This window comes from Rosa chinensis, chromosome 7, assembly GCF_002994745.2.
Source record: "Rosa chinensis cultivar Old Blush chromosome 7, RchiOBHm-V2, whole genome shotgun sequence".
NCBI lineage: Eukaryota > Viridiplantae > Streptophyta > Magnoliopsida > Rosales > Rosaceae > Rosa > Rosa chinensis.
The window spans coordinates 42,079,441-42,091,437 of NC_037094.1; the positions used below are offsets into that span (position 1 = coordinate 42,079,441).

At 35.8% G+C, this 11,997-nt stretch overlaps 1 long non-coding RNA gene across 1 annotated transcript; it reads left to right on the top strand.

Moving 5' to 3' along the window:
• Positions 1 to 2,850: 2,850 nt before the first annotated feature.
• On the top strand, positions 2,851 to 4,574 carry LOC121050542. Its single transcript, XR_005803308.1, has 3 exons — positions 2,851 to 2,904; positions 3,950 to 4,026; positions 4,438 to 4,574. It is a non-coding gene; the product is annotated as an uncharacterized LOC121050542 (long non-coding RNA).
• Positions 4,575 to 11,997: the final 7,423 nt, after the last annotated feature.

Sequence of the window (11,997 nt, forward strand, 5' to 3'; positions counted from 1 at the left end):
TCAGGTCATCGGTCGCCGGATTCGGGTCACCGGAGTCGGCGCCCGGCCACTGGTCACCGGAGTCCGGCAAGGTGGATGATGACTTCTCCCTCTAGAGAAATAATCTCTTAGAGTGTTTTGGGTAAACGGGGTTAAAAAACTGTTAGTGGAGCAAGTGGGCAATTTTTAAGCTAAAATTGGGTAAATGATCATTTCTCCTTTTAATTTAAATACCTTAAAACCCCCATATATTATTTTCGTAAATACTTGTGTACATATATTTATATTTCGTTGCATTCTTTATTTTAATTTCATATACTTTGTTTATAATACTCATTTGTTTGACGTTGATTTACAAAAGTACCCTCAATCCCCGGCCTGAACGATACCCTACTTACTAATACTACAATCTTCTACAGGGTTAATTTTGGACACTCATTTTGAGCGTATCACAAACTTCTTAAAAGTGAAATTTCAATGAAATCAATATGAAATAGTTCGATTATCAAAGCAAAATCAGTCCAAAATCACAATGAATCAGTCCAAATCAGTTCGAAATCATCACAATGCCACAAGCAAACAAATAATCGAATAAGATTCACAAGTAATCAAACAAAAAATCAAAACAAGCCACCAAGGTTTGCAACTTAGCCAAATACAAAATTGCGAAGTTGAGAAGATAATGAAACAAAGCAAACACAAGCTGTTGGTTAAGAAAGAATACCCGATTAGTGAATTTATCCACGAAAGTGATTAATTTGACAATTTCTTTATGCGTGTCATCCTTGCTTAGAGGATGGAGTGGAAGAAAAGACTCAGTGGTTGTTGCTTGCTATTAAGAACCTTTGTTAAAGAACTCTCATGTCGGTTCATATTCTTTGATCTAAGGGCATGTGGGGAAATTGAAGTGATATAGTTATCATATTTGATATTTGATAAAGTAAGTTAGAGATTCAAATGTCAATTTTAGAGATATGAATAAAAACACCCTTAAGAGAAACAACACCGTAAGATAAAATAAAAAAATTAAAACCGTTCATATGTTAGCTCGTTCATCTATAGTGATATAGCAATACATTACATAAGCATAGAGAGATACATCCATTAAGATGTGCATATTGTGTGTTTCTTTTTGTTGAAATGGCTAGAATCATTTAAGAAAGTAAGTAAGAGATTCAAACATCAATTTTGGAGATATGAATAAAAAAAAAACCCTTAAGAGAAACCACACTCTAAGATTTTTTTTTTTTTTTTTTTTTTTAAAAAAGGTTCATCTATCAAAGAGTAGAAATGTCTCTATTGGAAGCCTTGATACAACTTGTATGAGGTTGATGAAATAGAAATTGTGGAAGCTATTCTATTGGAAGGATGGAAGCATAAAATAGAAACCATAACATAACAACAATAAAGATTTGAAGCCCGAAGGCATGCACAGGGCTCCTAGACAATCAAAAATATCTTTGTGGAGAAGACACTTTGATACTGGACTAATAATAATTGATAGATTAGATTGATTCAATAACATGATTACAAGAAGTATATAAAGGCATCTTAAGACCTTTCAAAAGCTACATCTTTTAATATCGATATTTCTTCATTGAAAACCGAATATGGCGAGAATTTGATTAGTACACTTTTTGGAGCGGCAAGTTATAAGTGGCCGGCAGTAATTTTTATTGATGAAGTCGACTCAATTTTTTAACAGTGTGATATAGAGGGTGGAACTGATTTGATCAGTGTGATGTATGGCTAAAAATATAATTTGTCAAAGAAATGTAAGATGTTGAATTGGAGACTAATCGAATTCTTGTCATTGGTGCAAATTTCTTACCTCAAGTGCTTGATAAAGTAGCACTTCTTGAGTTTTCTAATCGGATATATATATTATGTTGCCTTCATCATATGTTAGATGCTTGATTGTGGTGGAAGTCCTGGAGACAAAGAGAGTTTTTAGACTTTCGAGAGATAAGATTTAATTTGTTGGCAACATGACCGAAAGATACACGGGATCCGAGGTTGTGTCAACTGAAGATGTGCTTGTGAAAATTAGCAAATTCAGGAATTATTACCCAACAAGATACTATGACACTACTACAAAACTAGGAAACAGATACAATCGATTACCTACAATTTAGAGAATGGTGAGAAACATGTCTCATTCTCTACTAATCTCTTTTTTTCATAATAGCAGTGGGCCTTGACAATTTTTTAAATATTAAAAGTTGTCACTAATACCAAAATAGTATGTATATGGTGGGTCCTTGTTAATTGGAGTGTCACCAAAGTCTTAATTATCAAAGGAAAAATAGCCTCTAAGAAATGAATAGGCTCGCCGTTTTTAAAAACACATTTTTCACCTTGCGGATCCAGATATAGAGTTGTAGAATAAACAAAGTAAAAGGGTTCGAATCAGGTGATTGACTGCGAGGTTTGTGCCTAGTTTTCAAATTCAAGAGTCGATTTCACAACGACAAAGGTTGCTTATGGCCTCTTTCTTCAATTGATCCATTGCTTAATATCATCAAATCCTCAAGTCTTCGGTCGGAATCTATACCAGTATGTTCCTCCCATATGCGCTTCGATCTTTTCCTACTTGGCGCTTGATTTTTCTGTTAGTACCTACCCATATGCTTTTCTGTAGGTGATTGTTTGTTGTCTCTTACTTCCGGTTCTCTATATCTCTCAAACCTCCAATTTCAAATTTCAAATGAATGCCTGACTGCTAAAGCCATGCTAGTGCACTGGGTCTAAGGTTTACACATGTCTATTTGTGATGTCTGATCTTCAATTCTCCTGGTTGCATTTGCTTATGACTGACTATGTATGTTTTTCATTTTGCCTGGACACAGTTTCCATTCTTTTGTAGCACCAGAGATTGGTTATCACATTAGGGAATCAGGGTGATCATACTACTGTGTAACTAAGGTAAGAGAAGGAAAAGCTATCTATAATGCCTCACAGACTAATGCACATATCATGTATAGCCTATTATGTGGAACAGTTCCTTTTTGTTCCAACTTTCATTCATTTTCTCGCTCTAGCTAAATAACTAGTGTGTAATAGTTATAAGGGTTATTATCACAAATGGTACCTGAACTTATCCTCTATTTTATTGATGGTACCTGAACTTCAATTTTGATCACAACTAGTACCCGAACTTTTCGACTTCATTTTAAATGGTACCTAAGGCCACCTTCGGTCACTATTCTGGCCAACAAAGCCAAATCTAAAAAAAAAAAAAAAAAATTTCAAGTTCAAGGCAAGTCTATTACCAAAAAATCATCACTAAATATGATCGCAACCCTTGAAATCATAAAAAATCACTACTATGATCGCCTCACATGCAGTTTTTAGTCGGAATATTGACCGGAGGTGGCTCTAGGTACCATTTAAAATGAAATCGAAAAGTTCGGGTACTGGTTGTGATCAAAATTGAAGTTCAGGAACCATCGATAAGATTGAGGTATAGTCCAGGTACCATTTGTGATAATAACCCTAGTTATAAATGGTTAGCTTTAGTATTTTGAAGATTTTTAGCTGGGACAAAGCTGAATTAGTTGGATATATGTGTTCCAATTGATGCATTTTTGCTCAGAAAATTAGTTTCAGACTCTAACAGTTTAGAAGCATAGCAGTTTTGACTTTGAAAATGTGAGATTACTTGATGTAAATTGCAATGCTTTCATTGCTCCAGCAATTTGAGTTATCAGTCAATAAGGCGATATGAGTTGGTTGTCTAAACCCAATAAGCAAACTGAGTTATTGTTATTTTCTGGTGCTAATAAATGGAGTCTTAAAGAAAACTTGTTTTCCAATTTTAGACCTAAACATAAAGTTTAGTGATGTTGTAAATTGTTTTATTTGAGATGGTTGTGTTTTTCAAGAGATAGACTTGAACCTATTTTTTTTCTTTGTGAAGAATAATTTACTTCTGATTCAGGAAATAACGTGTTTATTTAATATGTTTCAGGGAGTTTCCTCCTCTGCTGTGCCAAGGCGCGACAAACCTAGATGTTTTGATCTGTACTGTTCAAGTTGGTGCCTTTTGTGTAGGTAATGTCATATTTTAACAATGAATTTTATGAAAAGTAAAGTGGTTTTGATTTTGTGAAAAATTAAGCGATGGAGAGAAAAACATTTGTGTGAGTTCCTAAGTGAAGGACTTTTATTCTTTCCATGCGTTTGAAATGTCCTATTTTAATTGTGGTCTTCAAAACACATGCTGACAAAAATTATATCTATTGTATATAAACAGCTGAATAAAAAAGAGATCTGATCTTATACTCAAAAGACCTTTTTTTTGTTAACGATTATATAAATAGAGAATGCTAACAGCAAGTATGAGTATATATATTTGTACATACAATTTTCTATATAGCTTTTGAGAACTTTTACTCCATAATTTTGAAGATTATTGCAGAAACTTGAATCAATGTTGAATATTAATGTCAATTCAAGGTGCAGTCCCAAGAATGCTGAAGTTGTTACAGGAGAAGTTGTACGTGATAGTTCAGGGAGATTATAGGGGCTTTAATGTGCCCTTATGCTGGTAATCCTATTTTGCTGTTATGGAACAACCCCTGGATGCTCCTATTTTGCTGCTAACAAGAACACGGATGTGATGTGGGAGGAGAAGACATTGTATGATTATTTGCTGAATCCCAAGAAGGTACGAGTCTTTTGTACTACCATTTGTTCCTCATTGCTTATCAATTTTGTGCTTAGGTTCATCCTAAATGAATGGTTGCAAGAGAAAGATCTGTTGTAGTTCAGACCAAGAGAGACGAGAGCAATAATTTGTTTCAGATGAAAGAAGAAACAATTATCAACTTTGAAAAGTTGGGGTCGTCTTGGGTACCTTGGTGTTTGTCATACCCTTATTTTTTTATTTTTCTTTACTTTTAGTAAATTAATATAGTGGAAACCTATTGAACTGGTCAACAGGTTACCTAATTAAATATCGACATGTGTCATTTTAAAAAATAAAATTTACCATATTAACAACACACTCTTTCTTGATATGTAACATTGTTAAAAATCATGTAACAAGTATTGTCAAAATAATAAATTACACATAGTTGAACTACAATTACGACTTATGACAACAGTTGTTGTGGTTATTGTAATTAAGTGGTCAAAGATGTAAATATCATATTTGGACAACTTTTATCAAATTTAGAACCTTGATTATCAAGTGGAGAAGCTCCTTACAATACTGAGTTGTTACATATCTTTTGGTCTAATTTTAATTTTACCATTTTCACAACACAAATGTTGTAGGAATTGTAAAATGATTGGTAATCTTGTAAATGGTATAGTTTTTGAAGTAATTACTATAATCAGAACAAAAGTTACTATTTTTACACCAATAGTTGCGAGTTATGGTAAAATATGTAGTCATTGAATAATTATTCCATTAATGATAAAAATATAAAGATTTACCACTTTGACAACAAATTTGTTGTTGCACTTGTTAAATTTTCCATAAACAAGTACATTAGTTTAGGTTGAGTAATTACTATAAATAGGACAAAAGTTACCGCTTTTACATCAATTGTTGTGATTGTGGTAAAATGTGTAGTCATTGTAGTAATAATTTCATTAATGATAAAAACATAAAGATTTACCACTGTGACAACAAATTTGTTGTCATACTTGTTAAATTGTCTATAAATTAGTACATTAGTTTAGGTGAAGTAATTACTACAAATAGAACAAAAGTTACCGCTTTTACATCAAGTGTTGTGGGTTGTGATAAAATGTGTAGTCATTGTAGTAATAATTTCACTAATGATAAAAACATAAAGATTCATACATGTTCTATTTTATATAATATTTACCACTTTGAGGACTCATGTAACCATTTTGAGGACACATGTGGTAATTAGAAAAAAATTCCGCATTAAAGTAAATAAGGTCTTCGTTAGAGAAAAGTAGGTTCTCATTTGAGTAATTAAGTCCTAAAAGTGGTAATTGTAATAGGTTCTCATTAGAGTAAATTAGATTCTCATTTGAATAAATAAGTCCTAAAGTAGGTTCTCATTTGACTACATTTAAAACAAATATTATTTATTTTTACACTAATTGTTGTCATTGTCGTAAAATGCATGTAAAAAGAATTATATTTGGTTAAGGAAACTGCTAATGATATAATTAATTGGAAATAAAGATTACTTAACTAATACTAATTTTGCGAACTTAGGTTAGAAGGTTTTTGTTTTTAATAAGGAAAAAACGTAATTTTCAATTGTGTAATTGTCCATTAATAACAAGCATTAATCAAGCATTAATTCACTAATAATAAAATTAATTAGTAATATAGACTATTTAACTAAAAGTAATTCGGTGAAGCTAGGATAGAAGGTTCTTTTAATTTTTTTTTAAAAAGGAAAAATCATAATTGTCAATTGATAATTAAACATTAATTGGCTTTATTGTTTTCACTATCTTTATTGTTTTCAATTCAATTAGTAGTTTGTGTTACCAAAAAAATTAGAAAGGCTAAGGGCTAAACAAGTTACCAATTTGCTAAATATTTTGAATCAAATATATCCAATCCAATGGTCCAAAATATTTAACAAAATGAGGGTATGACAAACACCAAGGTACCCAAGAATTCTCCTGAAAGGTTTAGAGTCAATTTGTATTCAAATATTCAAATTAATTAAATTTTTATTGATATATTTTAAAAAAAATTGAAATACATGTAGTCACCATAGACCTGATCGGTGGATTGTTTGAGTATGTGGGACCCACATTGGCAAGCACCATACATTGTAATGGTGAGTCCATAGGTATTTGTCACGCCAGCAATAAAAACGATCAACAAGTGTAACGTCCCGTATCTCAATTACCCGTTTACTAGTCATTTGGACGGTAAACGACCTTTATTTTCACTTTTACTATCGTTTCAGTACGTTTAGTGGCCCTAAAAGTCGACTTTTTGTTCGGGTCAAAATTTGAGAAAATTTCCTTCATGAAAGTTGTAGATGATGTTAAACCGAGCGCGTGCATATGTAGTACGTAGGAATCGGAGTTCGTATGCGAAATTTATGAGCGAAATAAGGAAGTTACTGTTCATGGTAAATTTATATATATTGAAATTTTACTGTGGTAGGTTTCCAAAACCGGAAACCCACCCTTTCTCTCTCTCTTTCCCCCGATCTCTCCCTTTTTCCCTTTCGGCCTCTATCTTCCTCCTCTCAATTCCCGGCCGTCCGGCCACCTGGGGACGGGTCACCGATCATCACCGGCACGCCTACTCCCCTTCTTCACGCTAGTACCCGTGAGTCACGCCAATTTGGCCGGAGAAACGAGAATCGACTGCGAGAAGCAAACTGTAGCAGATTGGGGTTTTCCGGCAATTCTTTCGTTTCCGGCCGTCTCCGGCCACCAAACCGGCGTCGAAGGCTCGGTTTTCGACGGAGATCATTTCCCCTAAGGCCTTGCATTCCAATTTGCCGTGTAGAGGCAGAATCGACAACCTAGGGTTCTTGAATTTCTGGGTTTTCTTCACCGGTTGATTTCGACTGTTTCAAGGTAAAATTAGATTGTGTTGTAGTTGAGAAAAAGATTGGGCGTGTTGAGTAGTTGTTGCTGCCGAAATTTGGTGGCCATCGGAGGTGGTGGCTGTCGGAGCGTGGGCCCCACGCGCCGTCACTATAGGTTGCGCGTGGAGGCGCGTAGGGGTGCTTTTTAATTTCAATTTTTAGCTTATTAAATTCTATAATTGTTGTTGAGGTTAAATATGTGATTTTGGTTAATTTTGGGAGAAGTTTGACATGGATTATGAATTTCCGAAGTTTGGGAGTTTCGGTTGTTGAATTGTGGGAATCCGACCTTCGGATTTCCCTTGTTCCGATATGGAATACATTAATCGACGGATGGATATTAATGGTGAAGTTTGATTGGGTGTGGAAGAGGATTGGAGAAGTTGAGGTTATGGGTTTTGAGATTAATTATTGATTATCGTAAATATTTATCAAATTGTTGTTTACGGATTATAATTGTGTACAGGACGTGATACCGACCTATCGCTCGACGAGGATCCTTACGCTTGGATACCACGTTAGCTGTATATCGTGAGTGGACTTTTGTTTTTAAATAATGATGCATGCATTTATTTCTTAAAATAATGCTCTAGTTAATTATCCTATTACATTTCGAGCATATGATTTATTTTCGGAGATTGATTTTGCTTTATCCCATATAATTGTTTTCGATAATGATTTGTTTCCAAAGTTGGTTATGACTTATAATATTATTTGACGAATTATTTATTTCCGAGGTGATTTTCGGAATTATACTTTTTAGTTATATTTCTATTCATCGATTGGAGATTTTTAAAGGATTTTCGAAATGGGATTTCGATGGAGATAGTTTTCTTATTTATTTATCGACCTTCGGTTTTGGCATTGGGAATGCCTTGATGATGATCTTGGAATTGGTTTTGTCTCGATTTATGGAGATTATGTTTTATTATTTTCTCTCCTATTTATTTTTGAACTTGAGATTATCTTGGCGTGTGGGACATGTCGTTGGAAATTCATTTGCGAGAGTTGGGGGAAGCTTTATGGATTTATGTGGTTTTCAGATTTTCTTTTGCCATACTTTGGGTGACTATTATCATTGCTAGCATTGATCTTCCGCCTTTGTGGCGAGGTGATGGGATCACCGAAGCCCTCCGCCTTTGTGGTGCTGGTTACTGTCTCTGTGACAGTAATTCTGAAGCCCAGTATCCTATCGCTATACATAGTGGCGTGAGGGTATATTATGGGAGTAATGGGAGTATTTTAGCCTGGGAGGCTATCACCCGAGCCTGGGAGGCTCACTCGTATGGCTATCGCCTTCCCCTACTCACTTTACTACTTAGGCTAGCGGGGCTAGCTCGATTTTCGTTTAACCAGCGGGGCTGGTCTTATTTTTCCTTGAGTATCAGAGTTCCAACTTTTTCTTTTAAATCGTATGTGACTAGCGGGGCTAGTTGGTTTTCATGAGCGGAACTCCTCTTGTTTTATTTTCATTAATCATTGCATGCATCGGGAATTTTTAAAGAAATAAATGTGGGAAAGTATAAAATCCCTTTTGTTTGAAATTGTTTATTTTTGTCCACTCACGCTAACATTTTTATGTACTTTCCCCTGGGCCCTTCGGTTTCAAATGCCCAGTTCGCAGTGTAGCTGTTCGGCTTTAGGAGTTGAGGCTTAGCACCACCGCGGTCATCTATCCCTCGTAGGTTACTTGCTAACCTACTATGTGTATCGTTGTTCTTTTGGTTCTAGATTGCTCTGATAACCTTGAGATTTCTGTATTAATATTGTGACCTATGACGTGGTTGTAATTTGAGTTAATGGGATAATTTGATACTCTAAATTGTGGAGTTGTGCGGTTTTGGGAGCAGGGTGGCTCCAGGAGTTTTGGGAGGGTTGTTTAGAAGTGAAATTGAATTTCTACAGGTTTTGGGTTGCCCATTTTTAAGGGAGGTTATGCCGAAATTTTTGGTAAACCTTCTTTAAAGGTGGGTCCCGCGGGGCCACTTCGGATTCCAGGGTGGAATCCGGGGCGAACCCTGTCAACAAGTTTGGTGACTAGATCGTGGCTATTGGTTATATAGCCCAATCATTGGTGCCCAATAGACTAACTCACATTATTAGTAATGGTGTCTAAAGCCAAGATTTGTGGTAGTGTGAGTTGAAAAAATATAAGTTCAGCCAACCAATCATGCCAGGGTGGACAAAATGTAGTCACGAATAGCACTCGAACTTCAAAGCCAAGATCAGCTAGACAGGAGCAAATTGGTCATATTCCGGATGGTATAGAAGACCATTGCCTGCGTAACAGATTCTTCATCCTCCGTCACCTCTGTTACATGAAGGATGGTGCTTTCGAACAACAATTTGTCTGATGATTTGCTTAGTAACGTTTTTGCTAGTCTAGGATGCATCCATGGCTTTTCCATCTGATGGTGGAGTTGTGATAGGCTTTCTCATTCTCTATTTTACCTCAAGTGATAAGGTAATTGACTGCAATGAAGCAAACTATGTGAACCGATCCAACTTGTTTTGAAGTTATTAAAGGATGTGAAGAGCGATGCATATTTCATATTATTGATTGAGAAATATTTTGTCTTCCTTGAATTAAGTCAATGTTGTAGAGAATTGGAAAAATGTATTGTATTCATCTCACCATGAGGTTTATATAGGGTTACATCATGTATACAAAAGGCAATACATAATATCTATACTAATCAATCGCACATTACAAGTATGTCAATAGCATACATTACGAGTCTGTCAATCGCATACATTAAGCAATACCTAATGCATGAATAGTCATTATCATTCACAACACTCCCCCTTGAATATTCCATGTCAATAGTGTTGCCTCTGCTATACGCTTCTAAGTTGCCTCATCAAAAACCTTGCCAAGTAACAAAAACTCTGTGGGAAAAAAAGAACCTTGGTCGAAGGAGAAAAAGAGCACAACGCGCATGAATGTGGAGTAATCGACATCCTATAACACTCCCCCTTATGCCGCTCAAACTCGGTGATGACGCTTTGATCATTGCCTCACTAAAAACTTTGCCAGGTAACAAAAACCTTGTGGGACAAAAATAACCCTGGTCAAAGGGCAAAAAGAGCACAACATGTCCTTCACTCTTCGAGATCGAACATGTAGACATCATAGCTCCCCCTGATGTCAAGGTCTCCCCCTAATTTCTACAATTATGGGAGTTCGGATAACTTTCTTAATCCGATGCTCTTCACATGTTTCTCAAAGGTGGATTTAGGTAACGACTTGGTAAACAAGTCCACTATATTATCCTCTGAACGGATTTGATTCACTTCAATATTTAGAAGTGTTTGTTGTTGCTGATTGTAAAAGAACTTGGGCGATATATGCTTGGTGTTGTCGCCCTTGATGAAACCTAACTTCAATTACTCAATACAAGCAGCATTATCTTAATAAATGCATGTAGGTTCATCTGTGATAGACTTCAAACCACAAGTTCCTCGAATATGTCTAACTACATACCTTAACCATATGCATTCTCACATAGCTTCATGTAGAGCGATAATCTCTACATGATTTGAGGAAGTAGCAACAAGGGTCTGCTTTGTAGACCTCCAAGATATCGTAGTGCTTCCCATGGTAAAGACATAACCTGTTTGGGAGCGACCTTTGTGAGGGTTAGAGAGATACCCTGCATCAGCAAAACCCATCAAGACATCGTTGTCATTTTGATGGAAGGGAGGAGGAGCACGGAAGGTGGCGTTTTGTCTTGTGGAGTTCGATCCCACACTTCCGTTATTTCTTTTCTCTCTGTAGGGATAGAACAAGCCCATATCAATCGTACCTCTCAAGTATTAAAAGATTGTCTTTATGTCAATCCAATGGCTGCGTGTTGCCGCAAAACTGTGTCTAGCTAACAAGTTCACTACGAATGAGATGTCTGGTTTTATGCATTGAGCTAAGTACTTTAATTCGCCTATTGCACTTAGATAGGGCACTTCAGCCTCTAATAAGTCTTCGTCCTCATCCCTTGGACGAAACAGATCTTTTTCAGGCTCAAGACTACGACCGATCATGGGAGTACTCACAGGCTTTGCTTTATCTTCATTAAAGCGCCTTAATAATTTTTGAGTATATGTTGACTAATGGATCATAATCCCATCACTACAGTGCTCGAGTTCTAGTCCGAGGCAAAATCGTGTTTTCCCAAGATCTTTCATCTCAAATTCGGATTTCAAGTACTTAGCAGTTTCCTTTAACTCATCTAGAGTTCTAATTAAGTTCATGTCATCGACATAAACTGCTACAATTGCAAATCCGGAACTTGTCCTCTTTATAAACACGCATGAGCATATTTCATTGTTGACATATCCCTTCCCAATCAAGTAGTCACTTAGACGGTTATACCACATCCGTCCGGATTGTTTCAATCCATATAGTGAGCGTCTCAATCTTATTGAAAACACGCTCCGTAGTTTAGAGCCACTTGACTTGGGTAATTGAAGT